This window comes from Prionailurus viverrinus, chromosome F2, assembly GCF_022837055.1.
Source record: "Prionailurus viverrinus isolate Anna chromosome F2, UM_Priviv_1.0, whole genome shotgun sequence".
NCBI lineage: Eukaryota > Metazoa > Chordata > Mammalia > Carnivora > Felidae > Prionailurus > Prionailurus viverrinus.
In genome coordinates, this window is record NC_062578.1 from 23,168,377 (window position 1) to 23,186,964 (window position 18,588).

Below are 18,588 nucleotides of genomic sequence, written 5' to 3' on the forward strand. Positions count from 1 at the left end.
CCTTACTGATTTAATCCCAGGAAGAGACTAAAGTGGGGATGTCAGGATCTTAGGCAGGGGCCAAGGAAGAAAAACTGCTAAATAATTCGAGTGGAAGACAGGGATGGGGGTGAAGAGAATCTTTCTTGTTGCCCTTGAAAGCCCAGGAGTAGATTCGGGCTTTCTTTTTCTTTCCAACACTGGCCAAGAAGTTCTGAGCCTTGGAGCTGCTCTTGGATCCCTTTGCTCTGTATCTTCCCCTCCAGCTACATTTCCCATGTTTGGCCCAGTAATCCAATAAGCAATTCCAAATTTATGTCTGTTAGTCTGGCCTGGTGCCTGTCATCTTCCAAGGAAGCACAATCCTGTACTATGTGCTCTCTCTCTGAGGAAGACAGATGGATCAGCAAATCGTGGACTGGAGACAGGAACTCAGGCCCCACCTCTGGCTTGTCAATTCCAAGCCCCTCAGAACCTCTGTTGAACATTGCTGCCATGGCAACTGTTGGGGGAAAACACCTGGCCGAGAGGGAGCCTGCCAAAGCCCACTGTAGCAACAGCAAGGGATGAAGAGGGTATTTCCGGGACAGTTGAAGGGCCCAGATCTGAGCCAGCCTGAACAGTCTGGAAGTGTTTGACCCAGATTGTTTAAACCAGAGAGGCTGAAAACATAATTTTAAAAAATCAGTATAATTGCTTTAGTAAGTGCTAAAGCGAAGGACTCTGTAAGTTCCTGTCTCATTCTTGATTCTGGGGCACGATGACCAATAAGAACGTTGGCCTCCATTCCTGGCCCTTCGTGGGGTTTATAATTACAGCCGATCCGCAGAGAGCTCCCAAACACCCTGGCCCGGCCAGGCGGAGACCAGCTGTTTGCACACAGACCTCGAAGGGAGTGATGCCTGCAGACAGTAAAGCATGTTCTCATATTAGCGTCTTGCTCATGAGCATTGCCCCACTACACTGTTAACATAAGTCATGGGAGGCAAAGACGCTTCCCTGTGTGTGTTTCTCCTCTCTCCACTCCCCCTCTCCCCCACCTTTTTTTTTTTTTTAAGCATGGAGTTTTAAATTTCACGTTCTGTGATCTAACTTCCCATTTCCCACTCACAAACAAATGACATCTGGCCACTCTCAACAATAAACTTGGAAAGATGAGACATTTCCTGTTAGTTCTCTATGTAACCCCTGCTTAAACTTTCAAATTCCTGAAAGAATTGCCTGAAAAATAAATGGATCATTAAAGGCGGTGGGGGGACGGCATTGGGGAACCTGCTACAAGAGCCCTTCGACAGTTAATGCCGATAAGTTTTACCAGTGTTTCGCCTTTTTTTTTTTTTTTTTTTTAGCCATGTTTTAACACTGAAGGATCAAAACCGGTTTGTGATTCTGCACAACCACCTTATGGAAATAGCAACTGAGAAAAACTTCCACCAGGCTGCTGGCTCCAACCAACATCATGGCTAATTGCCCAATTCCTTCGAAGTGGAGGTAGAAAATATTATTTTAAAGTACTCAGCTGTTTTTAGCACCCCGCTTATCTATCCACTTGATTCCTAAGAAATTGATCTATGGCCTCACAACCTCAATCGTTACACAAGAATTTTCACTTCTTTCAAATCTCCATTTCCAAAACTGAACTTTCTTCCTCATCTTTAACGGCTGGCAGGGCATTTCTTCTTGGAGGCCCTGCCCTTACCTCATACTCAGCATGACTAAGACTGCTTACTCCCCACCAACCTCCCCAAACCAGCTCCTTTTACCACACTTCCTCTTTCTCTCCAGGATTCCAGCTTTCTCCCAGACCCAGTGCGAGCTGGGGCATCACCACAGAGGGCCTGGGTTGTCCCCATACTTGGCCCCTAGAGACAGTGACCTCTGCTAATACATTACACATGTCCCTCCATCCCATTCCTACAACCACCGACCTTCTCTGTGGGCTTATTACCACATGTGTGACAAGTCCCATGATTTTCTGATAGGTACCCTTCTGCCACTTCCTGTCCCCACCACCTAGGAGGTACACCTAGTCTTTCTAATACACCACTCCGATGCAGCGTTTTCCCGTCAAAATTGTGCAATGCATTGTCAATGCTCACACACAGTATGGGCTTGGTGGGTGTACCGGTAGGCCAGTCGCCCTGGGCCCTGTGCTTGGGAGGCCCTGCACGTGGTTGAATGTTCTGTCGTCCTGTGTTGAAATTCCTAATGTTGGAACCAGGAACCCTGGATTTTCATTTTGCGTTGGGCCCTGCAACATAGGTAATGGGTCCCGCTTCCTTGCCAAGTCGAGACTCCTTAGCTCGGCACTGAGAAGTGTCTCAGTTTTTCTGGCCCCTCTCTCTGGTCTCACGAGTAGATCTTGACATCACATCTCTGCTCCAGCGTTTCTGATCGATAGTCTGTTGTAACTGGAATGCACATGCTCATTCCTGCTTCAACTACTTCGCTCATTTAATTCCCCTCTCCTCCTATACCTTCCCTACTCCCCCTGCCCCTCTCATGTCAGTCCTGCTTATGTTTCAATATCCTCCCTCCTGCCCAATCTCTCCTACACTCTACTCTTCTGGCAATGACAGTCAGCCTCATCTGGCTCTTATACGTTTATTTTTCTAACTTATTTTCTCCTTTTACTCCCTGAGCCTTGTTCTCCCAGCCAGTACATAGTTGGGGTCAGGGAGCCCGTCTTACATGTCAGCACCATCCTTACAAAGCCTTGCAGGGTACGTGGGTGCTGTTTTCCTCTGTTTCTAGTGAGGGTGTTAGAATATCTGTTTCATGAATGAGTAACAGACACAAAGTGGGCTAAAATGTACTCAAGCAAAGAGTAGAAAGCTAGAAATATTCACTGAGTACCTCTATATGTTAATTCAAAAGTTATCGAATGCCTGCTTTGTGCTGAGTGCTGCTCTATTTATTCTAAGCAATAGGCAGACTGGTGGAGGTTGCTAGCTGTATGGGTACCACGTACAGCCCTTGGCATTTTTTAAAAAATTTTTTAATGTTTATTATTTATTTTTGAGAGAGAGAGAGAGACAGAGACAGAGTGAAAGCAGAGGAGGGGCAGAGAAAGAGGGAAACACAGAATCTGAAGCAGGCTCTAGGCTCTGAGCACAAAGCCCAACGCAGGGCTCAAACTCACGAACCACGAGATCAAGACCTGAGCTGAAGTCGGACACTCAACCGACTGAGCCACCCAGGTGCCCCAGCCCTAGGGATGTTCTGCTGCTGGGTCCTCGGAGTCAGGCTGTCCACTGTTCCATATTGCCCTTAGGTTCATGGGGAATGTTCTTCAACAACTGGGTGAGGCCATCACAGCCATGTCCTTGTCCTCACCTCCCAGTCTCACCTCTCAGGTTCCTCAAACATACCTGGAGGTTCGGCCGCCAGCTCTCTGCCTGGGATGTGGCTTCTAGGAACGATTGGAGAGTGTTTCTTTACTTATTCTCCACTAACTCAGGAAATCGAATTCATAAGGAATTTGCCCATATTAGTGGTTTCTGCTTTGAGTGCCCTCAAAAACCCTGTCTTTCTGATCATTCACCCCAAAGTAGTGAATGCCTCCCTGAGGCTGCCTCCTTGGGATGAAGCAAGGATTATGGAGTAAAGGAGATATGGGGGGGGGGGGGGGGGGAGGGTTGGCACATAAGTTAGTATTTTAAATTATGTAACACCTCATACTCCTCCATTTAATAAATATTAACAGAGCACTGCTTCCAAATGACAGGCACGGTCCCGGGCGCTGGACCAACCCCATAAACTAAAACCCGCGGCAGGCCTTGCACCGTGGGGTATACAGCATAACGCAGACCTTCAGTCTAGAGGGAAGGGATTACAGGTCTCCCCTGCTCTAAGGAAGTTCTTAGCGCCTCTGAAAACTGCTGTCTCAAGGGAAATGACTTCTTAGACTCAGAGCAAGAGGAACTATTAGATTTTTCCTACAAATACAGATAAAAAAGACAGCTCCTGGTGGGAACCAAAGCACCGTGGACCACACACTTACACACACACACACACACACACACACATACACGTACGTGTTTGGTAGAATACTATGATTTCTTTGAGCTGTGATGTTCTTCTTCCTTAAAATCTCCATTAGAGTTCATTACGCTTCAAGCTTTGGAAAAGAATGTGAGCATATTTACTTTCCTTATGCCCTTTGTGGAAGTGAAGGGGTGGAGAATGGGGGTTCCTAGTGGCAGTTGTGTTCGGGGCCCCCTTGGTTTCCAGACCCTGGGAGCCAGGACTGGGTGTCCACTCCGAGGGGAAGAAAATGTTGGTCCGGAGTGAAGAGCGGGAACCACGCTATGCAGTGACTGGGGTCCAGCCACGGGGGGGTTAGCCCAGGGGCGGTTCGTGTGGTCAGTGCAAACTGCCTAATTCTTCCTCAGATGGTGCTGAAGAAAACACTGCCCAGAAAGATCCTCAAGGGGAGGTGGAGGGGACGCGTCAACACAGGAGGCCAGCCACATTCTGAGAAGAGCGGAAACGAGCATTGTAGAACTCCCTAATGGCCCGCTACAGAAAAAAGGGATTTGCTTTTCCAATGCCACAGAATCGCATCCGGAAAACACTAATTTTTTAATTCGGATTTATTTATGATCGCAAAGGAAAGGCATGTTGATTTCTCGTTCTCTGGTGAAGTGTTTCTGATGGTGGGCTTTTTTTTTTTTTTTTTTTAAAGATACTACATCATTTATTAAACTTCTCACAGAAAAATGAATACTTTTTTTTTTTCATGTTTATTTGAAAAAGGCTGTTTTTCTCAAGAGGTTCTTACCAAACCCAAATCCAAATCCAGCCACAGGGGAAAACAAAGGCATTTTGACATTCATCACTACGTGTTGAATACCCACAAGGTCCTGGGCATTGCTGGCGCTGAGGACAAAGGCAGGTAAGAGGGAGAGCCTGGATTCTCAAGGGATCCAGTGCACAGGGGGAGAGAGATAAATGCTCAGATGGAGTGTGAGGAAGGAGGAAGAGATGGCTAGAATTCCTGGAATAGCTTGCATAATTTGACCTGCTGACACTCTCCAACAGGCTCCCATTTTGTTCTCAGCAGAAAGCCAAGTCTCTCGATGGCCTCCAAGGCCCTACTCCATCTGTTCTGGCCCCTTTCCTCTGCATCCCTCTTATCCTCTCTCATTGCTCTCCACCCCCGCCACACCAACCACACTGGACTTCTCACCAGTCACGCCAGCCTGGGGCTTTCTCTCTGCCTGGAACGTTCCTCCCAGAGATATGCTTCCTCTTTCAGGCCTACACTCAGCTGTCACCTTCTCCATAAGGCTCTCCTCCCACCCTCAACACACTTTGTGATTCTTCCCTGCATCACAGAAGTCCCCAAAGCACACGGGGGGCCTTCAGGGGTCCACAGGCCCCAGTTTGAGGACTCCTGCATCAGAATTCCCTGGGATACTCATTAATATCCAGCTCTGAGCCTGTCCTCCAGAGATGCTGTTTTGGTGTCTCTGGAGAGGAGCCTTCAACTCTGTATTCTAAAAAGCAGCTCAAGTGATTTTAAGGATAGGGTCCAAGACCACTGTTTGCAAATTAAATAAAAAAAAAAAAAGAAAAAAAGAAAAACCATTGAAAAGTTTTAAATGGAGAATGACTGGATTAGATCTGGCCCACAGGGAGGCTTGGGGACTACATTCCTAATCTCTAAGAGATCATGGTGGTCTAAATTAAGGGTCAGCTAACAACCTCCTCTGAGTGAAATCTGGCCCTCCACCTGTTTTTGTAAATAAAGTTTTATTAGAACAGAGTCATACCCATTCTTTTACATAATTGTCTATGTATTCTTTTACATAATTGTAAAAGCTTTTGTGCTAGGATTGAGGTTTGAGTAGTTGTAACAGAGATTGTATGGGTTGGCACAGCAAAAAATATTTACTATCTCACACTCTTCAGGAAAAGTTTGCCAACCCCAAGTCTAAACGAAGGGCTGGAAAGCAGAGAGAAAAAAATGATCAATATTTAGAGACAAGATCAGAGGAGAGGATGGGACAGGGGGCAGGGGGAAGAGGACCTGATGAGCTCTGGAGGATGAGCCCTGATCTCAATTTCAGACCCCTGAGTGAAGGTGGTACCAGTAAATCAGTTACCTGTTACTGAAAGAAGCAGGAGTTTTTGTGAGGATGGTAACTGTGCTTTGGAAAATGCATTCTCTATATTCTCCAGGCTTAGCACACAGTTTCATTGAGATTTTCTGTAGCTTTTCCTACCGGATCGGTATTTTCTTCTCAGCAATAAGACTAACAGCTTTATCAGAGGAACCCCAGGCACTAAGCTAAAATACATTACCTTATTTATCTTCATCACCCAATGAAAAGGTACAATTATTATCATTTTACAGATTAGAAAAATGAGACTTACAGGCGAAACAACGTGCCCAAGAGCCAGTCTGAGTCCAGAGTTCCTAACATGGCCCTTGGCAAACCTGAAGATTTATTAGATACTTGGTATGGTTTGCAAAATGGTTTTAAAGAGACCACTCCCAATGACAGGTAACAGAGGATTCTGTTGTTTGTGCGTTTCCACCCAGAGCTTGTCTTACCCTTTGCTTCCTGTTTCCAAATCAGTTTCCGATCCATAACAAAACATTACAGTTAATCCCATCTACAGTAACTGAATATTTTTATTACCAGTGGTTGTGGAGCCTGGCCAAGGCTTTTGATAAGCTAAATAAAATAAGTCGCATCCACTGGTAATTGGTTCACACGGATTGATAGTTTCAGTACTGAAATAGGAGATCCAGAGTGAAACCCACTGTGATTCCCTGTGGCCTGAAGGAGGAGATGATATGCCCCAAGCTAATGATGGCCTCCTGACTATTAGCAGACTTCACCTCTGTCACATTCAAGCCTGAGTTTATTTCCTGGCCAAAAGGAAGGAAAATGAAATCTCTGTCCACTCTATTTCTTTCCCCCCTCAGCTAAAGAACACAGTAAAGCTGCTCCCTGGCAGTCAAAAACAAAGAGAAATGGGGCTTATTTACCAGTTGACTTCAAAGAAGACAAGACAATAATCTCTTGCTAACCTGGGATTACTCTCCTGCCAAAGCTTGAGGTTAAAACGGAAGGAGAGGGTAGCAGCAGGAAAAACAGTAAAATGATGTTTACAATTTTTTTTAAAACACACAGTGACAGTTCTAGAAGAGACCCGCTTCCAAATTTGTTACTGCTAAGAACCCATTGCAGTAAAACACATAGTTCTTCCTTTACCTCACCCTTCACTGGCTTCTCACGGTGAGTATGGTAACCCAAACTCCAGACCATGGCCCACAGCCCCCTGATGATCTGGCCTGCACGGCCATTCTGGCTTCCTTGGGATCCTCAAGGCCATGACCCTATCCACCTCCTGGCCTTTGAGCCTTGGGCTCCCGGCCCTGATCCTCGTCTTTCAACTCTTGGCTTCAGCTGGACTCAAAGAGGCTGTCCAGGGGCACCCAGTCATGCTCTCAGCATCCTTGGTTTACTTCCCTAAAGGCACTACGATGCTCAGCAGTGCTCTTGATGTGCAGGTGACCCTTGAACAGCATAGGTTTGAACTACACGGGTCCACTTATAGGCAGATCTTCTTTCCTGATAAATACAGTCCAGTACTGTACATGTACTTTCTCTTTCTTATGATTTTCTTGGCAACATGTTCTTTTCTCTAGCTTATTTTATTGTAAGAACACAATATATGATACATATAACACCAAATACGTGTTAACTGTTTATGTTGTCAGTAAGCCTTCTGATCAGTGGTAGGCTATTAGTAATTCTTAACTTTTAGGTGAGTCAAAAGTTGTACTGAGGTTTTCAATCGCACAGGGGTCAGTACCCCTAACTCCTGCATGTTCAAGGGTCAACTGTAGTTGTTTCGTTGTCTTTTTTTTTTTTTCCAAGTAAGTATACTTTTTGTTTTATTGCACCACTGTTCACACTAAAATCCCTGCGAGACTTTGGACAAGTTCCTTGCCTCAGTTTCCTCTTCTGTGACACGGAGGTAATAATAATAGTGTCTCCTTCATAGGATTGTTCTGAGGACAAATGAACTAATGTATGCAAAGTACTGAGAGTAATTCCTGCATGTAAACACGGTCAACGTGTTTATGGTGCGCCTGGGTGGCTCAGTCAGCTAAGCATCTGACTCTTGATTTGAGCTCAGGTCATCATCTCACGGGTCATGGGATAGAACCCCGTGTGGAGCTCTGTGCTGGAGCACAGAGCCTGCTTGGGATTCTCTCTCTCCCTCATTCTCTCTCTGCCCGTCCCCTGCTTGTGCACCCATGAGCACTCTCTCAAAATAACTAAATAAACATTTTTAAACAGTGTTTACTACCACAGCCTCCCCTGTGATCCTTGTTTTTCATGTTCTTGTTAAGCTTTTTATTCCAGATCATTGATCACACAGGAAATTCTGCAGAAGGAACAGACAAAACTTGTAGTTATGTGGAAAAAAGATTAGTAAACAGGTAAATATGTATTCTTTGTAAGATTTCATCTAAATATGTTAAGACTTTTTTCCATGAAATTGGGTATTCCAGTGGAAATAGTTTGATTTAAAAACAAAAACGAAGACAAAACAATACCCAGGGAGAGTGCTATTGTGTCTGGTGGTTGTCTGTCCTGTGACATTATCATAGTGTTACCAGTACCATGTGTCTTTGTCTGTCTTCTGTCTCACAAACCTAGCTGATGCCTCGATATCCAAGTGTTAGATGGATTATGAAAGCTAGGCAAAGAGTGTAGGCATTTGAGGGAAAATGTTCACCTCGGTTGTCTGTCTTTTGTCTGCCCTACTAGAATGCAAAGGCCATAAATTAGAAGCTGTATTGCATTTTTTCAGTGATTTGTCTTAAATGCATAGAATAATTCTGGGCATAGAGTAATCACTCCAAACTTACTCACTGTATGAATGACTGGGCTTCTATTATCCACTTAAAAAAATGTTATGTTGCCTTGCAGCCTTTTCTAGATTGAAATTTTACTTCTATACACATATATTTTACCTTGTCCCATTTTCAGAAGACTTTGGAAATGGCTATGTGACGTTCCCCAAATTAATATGTAAATTTAAAGTAATTTTAATCAAAATCCCAACACGGTTTTCCATAATTCCAGATGGATTTAAGACGTAAATGTAAAGCACAGAACTTTAAAATTACAAGAAGAAAAGATAGAAATTAACATTATGACCTTAGGTGAGGGGTGACCTCAGATGAGTTACTTACTGCTAGGTGATAAAAACAATTTTCAGACTCCCCAAAATACAAAGTACCTGAGGAAAAAATGATACATTTCTCTACCTCAAAATAAAGAATTCTCTACAACAAAAGACACCAGAAGCAAGGTTAAAGTGTTACCAACTCAGAGGGAAAATACGTTGCAGCATATGTAACAAACAAAAGATTAGTAAAAAGAATACAAAGAATGCTTGTAAATCAACAAGAAAGAGACAAATAAGCCAGCTTTAAAATAGTTAAAGAATATAGGGGCGCCTGAGTGTCTCAGTCGGTTAAACGTCTGACTCTTAATTTGGCTCAGGTCTTGATCTCACGGTTTGTGAGTTCAAGCTCTGTGTCCATCTCTGTGCTGACAGCTCAGAGAGCCTGCTTGGAATTCTCTGTCTCTCTCTCTCTCTGCCCCTCCCCCACTGGTACACACACACACACACACTCTCTCTCTCTCTCTCTCTCAATAAATAAATAAACAAACTCTGGGGGACGCGAGGGTGGCTTATTCATTTGAGCGTCTGACTTCAGCTCAGGTCATGATCTCGTGGTCCGTGACTTCGAGCCCCACGTCGGGCTCTGTGCTGACAGCTCAGAGCCTGGAATCTGCTTCAGATTCTGTGTCTCCCTCTCTCTCTGCTCCTCCCTTGCTCACATTCTCTCTCTCTCAAAAATATATAAGCATTAAAAAAATAAATAAATAAGTAAATCAACTTTAAAAAATGGTTAAAGAATATAAACCACAGTTTTTTAAAAGAGGAAATATAAATGGCCAACAAACATAAGAAATTACTCAGTTTCATTAGTACACAGGGAAATGTAAATTAAACCAGTGAGGACCTATACTATAAGAGAGTTGTGTGGTGATAGATGGTACCCACACTTGTGGTGAGGATAGTGTAACATTTAGACTGGTGCAATCACTGCTGTACGGGTGACACTCTTGTAACATTGTGTATCAACTATACTTCAATAAAAACAAACAAATACCAGTGAGGACCTAGGTCATACCTATGCCTTTGGCAATATTCAAGTGTGATTGTATCTAGTGCGTTAAAGATGTGGGGAAAGGGAAATCTCAGAGCCATGCAATTGCAGATTGCCTTGAGGAGCAGCAACTTAACTGAATCTCCTTTAATTCGGAGTTCCTACTCCCTGACCAGCAATGACACTTGTAGGTATCTTCTCTACAGAAACACCTGTACCTCAGCACAAGGAGGCGTGTGCAAGACTGCCAATGCAGCATTGCTTGAAAACGTGACAATTTTATCTGTATAAGCCAAGGGGAAATGCCTAAGTGAAACAATGCACAGTATATGCAGAGAAATGAATCACATCTCTATGGACCAAAGGAGATAATCCCCAAAACATACTGCTTGTTAAGAAGAACAACTTTCAGGTGAGATGTGCAGTGTGGTAATCATTTATATAAAAATACTTCCATGAAACAATACTATGCCTTTTCCAGGGGTGCATATAAGTGTATGTGAAGTGTTAAAAGTTGTCTGGATGTACGCCCACTGACTCATAACTGGGGTTTCTTCTAGAGAGAGCAGGATGGTGAGATTGTGGCAAGGTGGTTGAGGAGGGTATTAGCTATCTAATTCCAATTCTGCGCCCGATTCCGATCTGTGGGGTTTGTCCCCCACCATCAAGCAATTAACTCAATTCTATTCTGACGCTGTCTACACAGAGATAGTGTGAAATCCCACAGGTTAAAGGCTCAGTCCTACAAGGCTGACTACCTGCAACTTCAGATGCCCACAGCAAGTGCAGGGTGAACCCTGGGCTTCTGACCATCAGGCTATAGATCCGAGATTCCAACAACTCCCCTCCTTGGGTTTGACTAATTTGCAGGAACAGCTCACAGAACACAGGAAAACATTTATTTACTAGATTACCAGTTCATTGTTTTATTATAAAAGCACAGAACTAAGGAACAACTAGATGGAAGAGGTGCACATGGGCAAGGCATAGAGCTTTCACGCTCTCTGGATGGGCCACTCTCCCCAAATCTCCACACGTTCACAAACCTAGAAACTCTCGGAACTCGATCCCTGTGAATTTTTATGGAGGCTTCATTACAGAGGCACAACTGATTAAATCATTGCCTGTTGGTGACTGAATGGTCTCTAGCCCCTTCCCTCTCCCCTGGAGTCAGGAGGTGGGGCTGAAAGTTCCAACCCTCTAATCACACGCTCCCATCCTTAGGTTACCTAGCAGCTTTGCAAAAGTCACCTTATCAGCATAATGGACACCTTTATCCTCTCAACTCTTAGGAAATTCCAAGCACTTTAGGAGGTCTGTGACAGAACTGAAAACAAGGACCAAATATATATTTCTTATAAATCATGATATCACAGGAGTTTCCTGAGTTTTTGGTATTTATCATCTACCTCTTGTGTGGTTGAAATTATTTAATTTTTTTTTATTTAAGAAAATAAACTGGTTCTCAATAAGTTAGGTATCGAAATTGAGAGTAAACCATTAGAAAATTTTATAGTTGGGCACCTGGGTGGCTCAGTTGGTTAAGCATCCGACTCTGATTTCGGCTCAGGTCACGGTTCCTGGGGTTGAGCCCCAGGTTGGGCTCTGTGCTGACAGCACAGAGCCTACTTAGGATTCTCTCTCCCTCTCTCTGTCCCTCCCCTACCTGCTCTCTCTTCCTCTCTCAAAATAAGTAAATAAACTTAAAAGAAAAAAGGACAAGAAAATTTTATAGCAATTCAACATTGCCCCAGCATCCAAGGTCATGATCAGTGGGCTCATCTCAATAAAGAGGGTATAGGGCAGTTGTTGAACTCAGTGAGGCTTTTCTCCAGCTGGTGGCAAAAGAGGAAGGCAGAGGGATTCCAAATGAGGGAAAGACTCAGGGCACTTGGGTAGCTCAGTCAGTTAAGCATCTTGACTTCAACTCAGTTCATGATCTCGAGCTTTGTGAGTTTGAGCCCCACGTCAGGCTCTATGCTGACAGCTCAGAGCCTGGAGCCTGCTTCGGATTCTGTGTCTCCCTCTCTCTTCCCCTTCCCTGCTCACACTCAGTCTCTCTCTCTCTCTTTCAAAAATAAATAAACATTAGAAAAAACCCACAAAAAACAAATGAGGGAAAGATTCAAAATGTTGCTGATGTGAAGACTGAGGGGCCACCTGAGAAGGAATGTGAATGGCTTTTAGAACCTGCATCTTGGCCAACCTTCAGCAAGAAAATGGGAAATTCAGTCCTACAACCACAAGGAGCTGAATTCTGTGAACAAGCTGAATGAGCCTGGAAGCAGTTCTTTTCCAGGGCTTTGAGATAAGTCCAGCTGACATCTGGATTTCAGCCTGGAGATACCCTGAACATAGACACCACTGGAGCCCATCTGGCTTTCTAACCTGCAGAAGCATGTGCTGACACGTGGGTATTATTGGACAACAGCAACAACAACAACAACAACAAAGCCAGGGTCAAAGATAGGTTTTCCCGAGATGGGTCTTCCATCTGTGTATCGGGAAGGTGGTACCTTAAGATCTCCTCCTTCTGCTCTGTTTTTCTCTTGTTCAAGGCCGTGGTTCTTAAACAAGAAAGAACGAGTAGAGAGGGGAAAAGTGCTACCTTCCCAGGAGACAACTTAAACTGTTTTCAGAGGGGAAACGTCTACAGGTATTGAGATTGTCAAAAAGACTAGGGATCTCTCTTGCCACTTACTGTGAGCACTGAAGAAGCTAAAAACTGGACAGCAGGCGCCATATTGCCTCATGAACCATCCTGCCAGTTGAGAGTCATTGTCCTTATGCGGACCACACTGAACCTCACATAGGTGTAAAGGTCTAAGATTTTTTTTTATTTACAAACTTAAAATTAGTTGTTGAGGGGTTATTCCACATCCCCATGTGTGCTAATCTTCTGTGCAGATAGGATGTCAGCACCATCTAATAAGACTCACTAGTGGTTGAGCCAAGCTTCCATATTGCTCAAAATCAGTGGGTAAGAGAAAGGGTTAGTGCCATTGGTGGCCAATACCACACCCCGAGTACAGTCTTGTTGACTTGTGGTTTGGTGCAAATTTATGATGAAGGCCACAGGCAGGGCATAAAAAATGAGCTGTGCTTCTGGTATAAAACATTTGCTACTGAATACAGGTTACTGGAAATAGACACTGGGGTCTGGAGAAGGCACCATGATATCCTGGGGTGCAGGGCAGTATGTGTTGGCAGCCTAAACTCGGCCCCACAATAACTCAGTCCTCATAGGCAGTCGGGCCAGAGAGATTTATGGACCCCAAGGAACGCGTGCGACCAAGGCTGCTCAAAGGAGGTAATACATTGTGAGATTCTGACTGTCAAATAACATGTTGGGGTTTCTTCAGTGGTCCCAAGACTTAGAGATTACATCTTTAACACATCAATAACTTAGCCTCTGGTTAGCAAGGTTCACTGGGGCATGACTAATCAGAGGATGAAAGTGTCTTTGTGGGGATTAACTTTAATGAAAAGAAAAGGGATAGTTATTTGGGGAGTTTGAAATCTTCCATAAATCAAAGCGAACACTGACAAAGCAGGTTCATAAGGTAAGAATGAAGCCATTGTAGGGAAAATTAAGGACCAGCTACTTTTTATATAAATCACAGGTCAGGGCTACATTGGTTGAGGATTCCATGGGAACAGGACCATTTAACTTCTTCAGGTGTAAAGGAGTAATATTTTGGGGAAGCTCAACCCTCCTTAAGGAAAACCAGATGGTCCATGTCCTTATTAACCCTTTCCCACCGACTTATAAATATCTAGCAATGGGCTCATTGAATCTTTGAGGGAGTGATCTCCACTTAATCCAAATCCAGCTTTCAAGGTACCTCCTGAACCTATCCCTTACCAAAGGGCCCTATGACTCAAAGCCTATCCAGGAAACCATGGGAATGACTCCATGTAGCCTACCAATCACCTAAGAAAGATGATGTTCTGTCCCACTGAGAGTTAAGAAATTAGACTCATAAGAACGAACCAGAGATGAACTCCACTGAAATCAAGTGATTAAAGTTTACTCCACGGGCGATGGCGAAAACTGACATCACATCCCTTCTGATGTGATGCACTGTGAAGGACACAACATCACCAATGTTGTATTGCTGCAAAATTGTGTAACTTGAGTCTAATTATGGAGAGACTACGAGATAAACCAAAGTTGAGAGAAATTGTACTAAACAACTGACTTATTCTCTTTAAAAAAAAATTTTTTTTTTTTAAAGAAAAACTCTGAGGCACCTAGATGGCTCAATTGGTTGAGCGTCTGACTCTTGATTTCGGCTCAGGTCATGATCCCAGGGTCGTGGGATCAAGCCCGGCATCAGGCTCTGTGCTGACAGTGCAGAGCCTGCTTGGGATTTTCTCTCTCCTTCTCTCTCTCTCTCTCTCTCTCTCTCTCCCTCTCCCTCTCCCTCTCCCTCCCCCTCACCCTCTCCCTCTCCCCCTCTTTCTCTGCCCCTTCCCCACTCATGCACACTTGCTCCCTCTCTCTCACTCTCTCTCTCAAAAAATAAAATAAGATAAAACATTAAAAAAAAGACAAAGAAATTCTGAAGAACCATTCCAGATTAAAGGAGACTAGAGAGATAGGAGACTAGAGAGATAGATGTGTCATCCTGGACTGGATTCTTGTCAAGACAGAAGTATTGCTATATACAGTATTGAGACAATTAGTGAAATGTGTATATGACTTATGTTTTAGTAACAGTACTATATCAATGTTAAATTTTCTGAATTTCTTAATTATATGGTAGTTATGTAAGAGACCACCCTAGTTTCTAAGAGAGAGAAATATTTTCAGTTTAAAGTTCATGATATTTGCAACTTATTCACAAAGAGTTGAGAAAAAATTACATATGATATTTATGTGTGTGTGGATATTAGATAGAGAGAGAGAGAGAGAGAGACAGAAATGTAGCAAAATGTTAACTAGCAGTTGGTGAATCTAAACGAAAAGCATGCAGGATATTCATTATACTATTCTTACAATTTTTGTATAGATTTGAAATTTTTTCAAAATAAAGAGTAAAAAATAAAATAAATCAGATATACTTTAATAATAGTAAATATATGGGGAGGTACACATACTCCTTAAAAAAGAAAGTTGTCTAGCTGAGCTCTAGTTGCTGCAGTCAGTCTTAGTCTATCAGAGAAAATGTGCCGTATGAAAGAAACGGTTCATAGTATCAGTTAGGAATGCTTTTGACTTCAAGGATCATAAACCCGACTTGTACAAATATGGACCCACAGTTGTCATGTCAGCCCTTCTGGAACTGGTGAGGAGATTCCCAGGCTCCTATCTTTTCATTGTGCATTTTTAGTGGATGGGCTTTTTACCTCATGGATACAAGAGGGCTGCAGCATTTCCAGGCATCCCATCTTCTTTCCGGGAAAGAAAGTCACTTGACCCCCTTTGGTCTCAATTTCCTCTCTTTTTTTAATTAAAAATTTTTTTTTTTAAGTTTATGTTTGAGAGAGAGAGAGAGAGAGAGAGACAGAATCTGAAGCAGGCTCCAGGCTGAGATGTCAGCACAGAGCCTGATGTGGGGCTCAAACTCGTGAATCACGAGATCATGACCTGAGCCAAACAAAGTCTGACACCCAACTGGCTGAGCCACCCAAACGCCCCTCAATTTCCTCATTTTAAAAATGAGAGCTTTAAACTAAATTATCTCAAGTTCCCTTCCGGTTATAACAATCTATGCTTGTATTTTCTATCGTTTAAGGTGTTTTTGTCTGAAGTACACAGAACTTTGACTTAAACAATTAAGAAATTCATTAACTCACAAAAGAAGGTGGCCAGGCAGACCCGAAACCACCATCAACATTTCAGGCTCTTCCCATTTCTCTGCACTGCCTCAGCTGGACTGGCTTCATCTTCGTCCTTTTGATGCAGCTATTCCAGAAGGTGTATCCAGACAAGACAACGTGCATACAAAGAAGAATTAGCATCTAGTACCATGGCGAGTCTCCTTTCTCACAGAAGAGGTGTAACCTTCCCAGCAGCTGCCTATAAACGTCCTATCATGTTTCACTAGACAGAACTGGCTTGTGTGTGGGTCTTGAACCGTCACTGAAAGAAGGATGGAATTAACTAGTTGGCTTAGACTAACTGGCCTAGCCTACTGATCTGAGGTCGAACGAATTTTGGGGAGTCAACCATTATGTATTTGTAGTCAGGATTCTCCACAGAAACAGAATCAACGGGGAGATTTATTATAGGACCTGGCTCATGTGCTTATGGAGGCCGAGAAGTCTCACAGTCTGCTGCCTGTAGGCTAGAGGACTAGTTAAAGCCAATGGTATAATTCAGTCTAAGCCCAAAGGTCTGAGAACCACGAGCTCCCATGTCCAAGGACAGGGAATTTGCCCTTCTTTAGCCTTTTTGTGGATTTGATGATGCCTGCACATATTGGTGAGGGCAATCTTTTTACACAGCCTACTAAATCAAATGTGGAATCTCTTCGAGAAACACCCTCACAGACACACCCAGAAATGTACCAGCTATCTGTGCCTCCCTTAGCCCAGTCAAGTTGACACATAATATTAACCATCATAGTGTTCTTTACCTACAATGGGGAATTATTTTGGAATCTATTTTTTTTCCAGATACCACAGGAAGGTTCATTACTATCAAAGGCTCACATATATTTGCTCATCCCCCAAATCAACATTGGCCACTTCCACTTTAAGCAATGAAATATCTCCTTTATTGACTGCTCTAAGAAATAGTCCAAAAGGAAATATGCAAACAGCCCTAAAGGGGAGTGGATGTCTCTAGAGTTTGTTTACATTAAGTATACATATATATATACATATACATATACATATACATATATATATATATATATATATATAGAGAGAGAGAGAGAGAGAGAGAGCATCTAACTATATTCCAGGCACAGGAATGATAATGAAAAGCTGTAGTCTCTGCTCTTAAAGAACTTATACTTTGGTGGTAAAACAGACATCTTCACAAATATAAAATGTCATTAATGGTAAGAGTCAGAAGGAAAGACTACTAAAGAAGGGTAACATCATAAAGGAAATTGCAATTATCTCAGATGCTTGGGATTCTCATGATATTAATCATGCTATAAAATATAAGCAAGATGTGTGTGTGTGTGTGTGTGTGTGTGTGTGTGTGTGTGTTTGGGAATCTCATCCTTTTGTTTCTTTTATGAGATTAAAAAAATTCTCATATGTAATCACATTTCACTGGAGACTATTTCTTTCAAGTAAGAAGTTAAGTGTTGGTTTCAGCCCTGACACTTTATTCTGTAAGAAGTCTTATAACACAGAAATTCATTTTAACCTATACCTGTAGATTTTCTCCATCCAATTCCACTGGCTACTCTTAATAATTAAAGGGGAGACACTCTTTAGGCTTGGTTATTGATGAGCTAACATATAAGACTTACTATATGCCAGACACTAAGTGCTTTACATATATCACTCATTTATTCCTTGAAGCAACTTTACGATATACAGTGAGGAAACTGGGCTGCAAAGGATTAAATAACTTACTCAAGGTCACAGAACCAGTAAGTGATAAAGATGGGATTCAAAAAGAGTTGGCCTGGCCTCAGACTCTGCTCATAACCACTAGGCTATAGTGATACATAGCCGGAGAAGTTGGATCTCAAGACAGAACAGGTGTCAGTCCCATACTCTTTGGTCACTTAATTCATTTCTGCAACATCTTGTGTCAAGTACGTGTGAAGGCAAAATCCAGGTTATTCGTAAAACATGATTAGTCCAAAAAAGAGATCACAGGGAAATAAAAATTAGAAAATATCCTGAGCCGAACCAAACTGGAAAAACACACCATATCAAAATTTTGGTTGCAGCTAAGCATGCTGAGAGGGTAATTTATAGATTTTAACACATATATTGAAAAGGAAGAAAACCTAAAATCAGTAATTTAATCTTACATCTTAAACAGCTAGAAAAAAAATTTCAAACCCAAAGTAAGTACAAGGTGAGAAAAAATATAGCTCAGAGTAGAAATGGACAAATAGAAAAGAGAAAAATAATAGAGGAAATCAAGGAAATCAAAGTAGTTTTTCAAAAATACCCAGAAATTTGAGAAACCTTTAACTAAAATGACCAAGGAATAAAAAAGGAGAGAAGGCACAAAATACCAAAATTAACCATGAAAGTAGTATTATACCTAGAGATTCTACAGAAATTAAGTCTTTTAAGGGAACATTATGAACAACATCATGCAAACAAAGTAGATGATTTAAATGAAGTAATCAGATTCCTATAATGATACAAATTATTAAAGCAGATTCAAGAAGAAATTTCTTAAAACCTTAATAGAATTATAAAAAGTAAAGAAATTAAATTAGCAACTAAAAATCGTTCCTCCCTCATGG

At 42.5% G+C, this 18,588-nt stretch overlaps 2 long non-coding RNA genes across 3 annotated transcripts; both read left to right on the plus strand.

The window, feature by feature from the left end:
* Positions 1–542: 542 nt before the first annotated feature.
* Positions 543–4,613, plus strand: LOC125156527 (uncharacterized). The gene is made up of 3 exons (XR_007148647.1): positions 543–704; positions 1,329–1,470; positions 4,374–4,613. It is a non-coding gene; the product is annotated as an uncharacterized LOC125156527 (long non-coding RNA).
* Positions 4,614–4,746: 133 nt separating this feature from the next.
* Positions 4,747–16,861, plus strand: LOC125156528 (uncharacterized). Of its 2 annotated transcripts, XR_007148648.1 has the most exons (5): positions 4,747–4,876; positions 6,341–6,491; positions 8,357–8,446; positions 10,399–10,604; positions 15,934–16,861. It is a non-coding gene; the product is annotated as an uncharacterized LOC125156528 (long non-coding RNA). The 2 variants fall into 2 exon arrangements; XR_007148649.1 differs by lacking the exon at positions 6,341–6,491.
* The last annotated feature ends 1,727 nt before the right edge of the window (positions 16,862–18,588 follow it).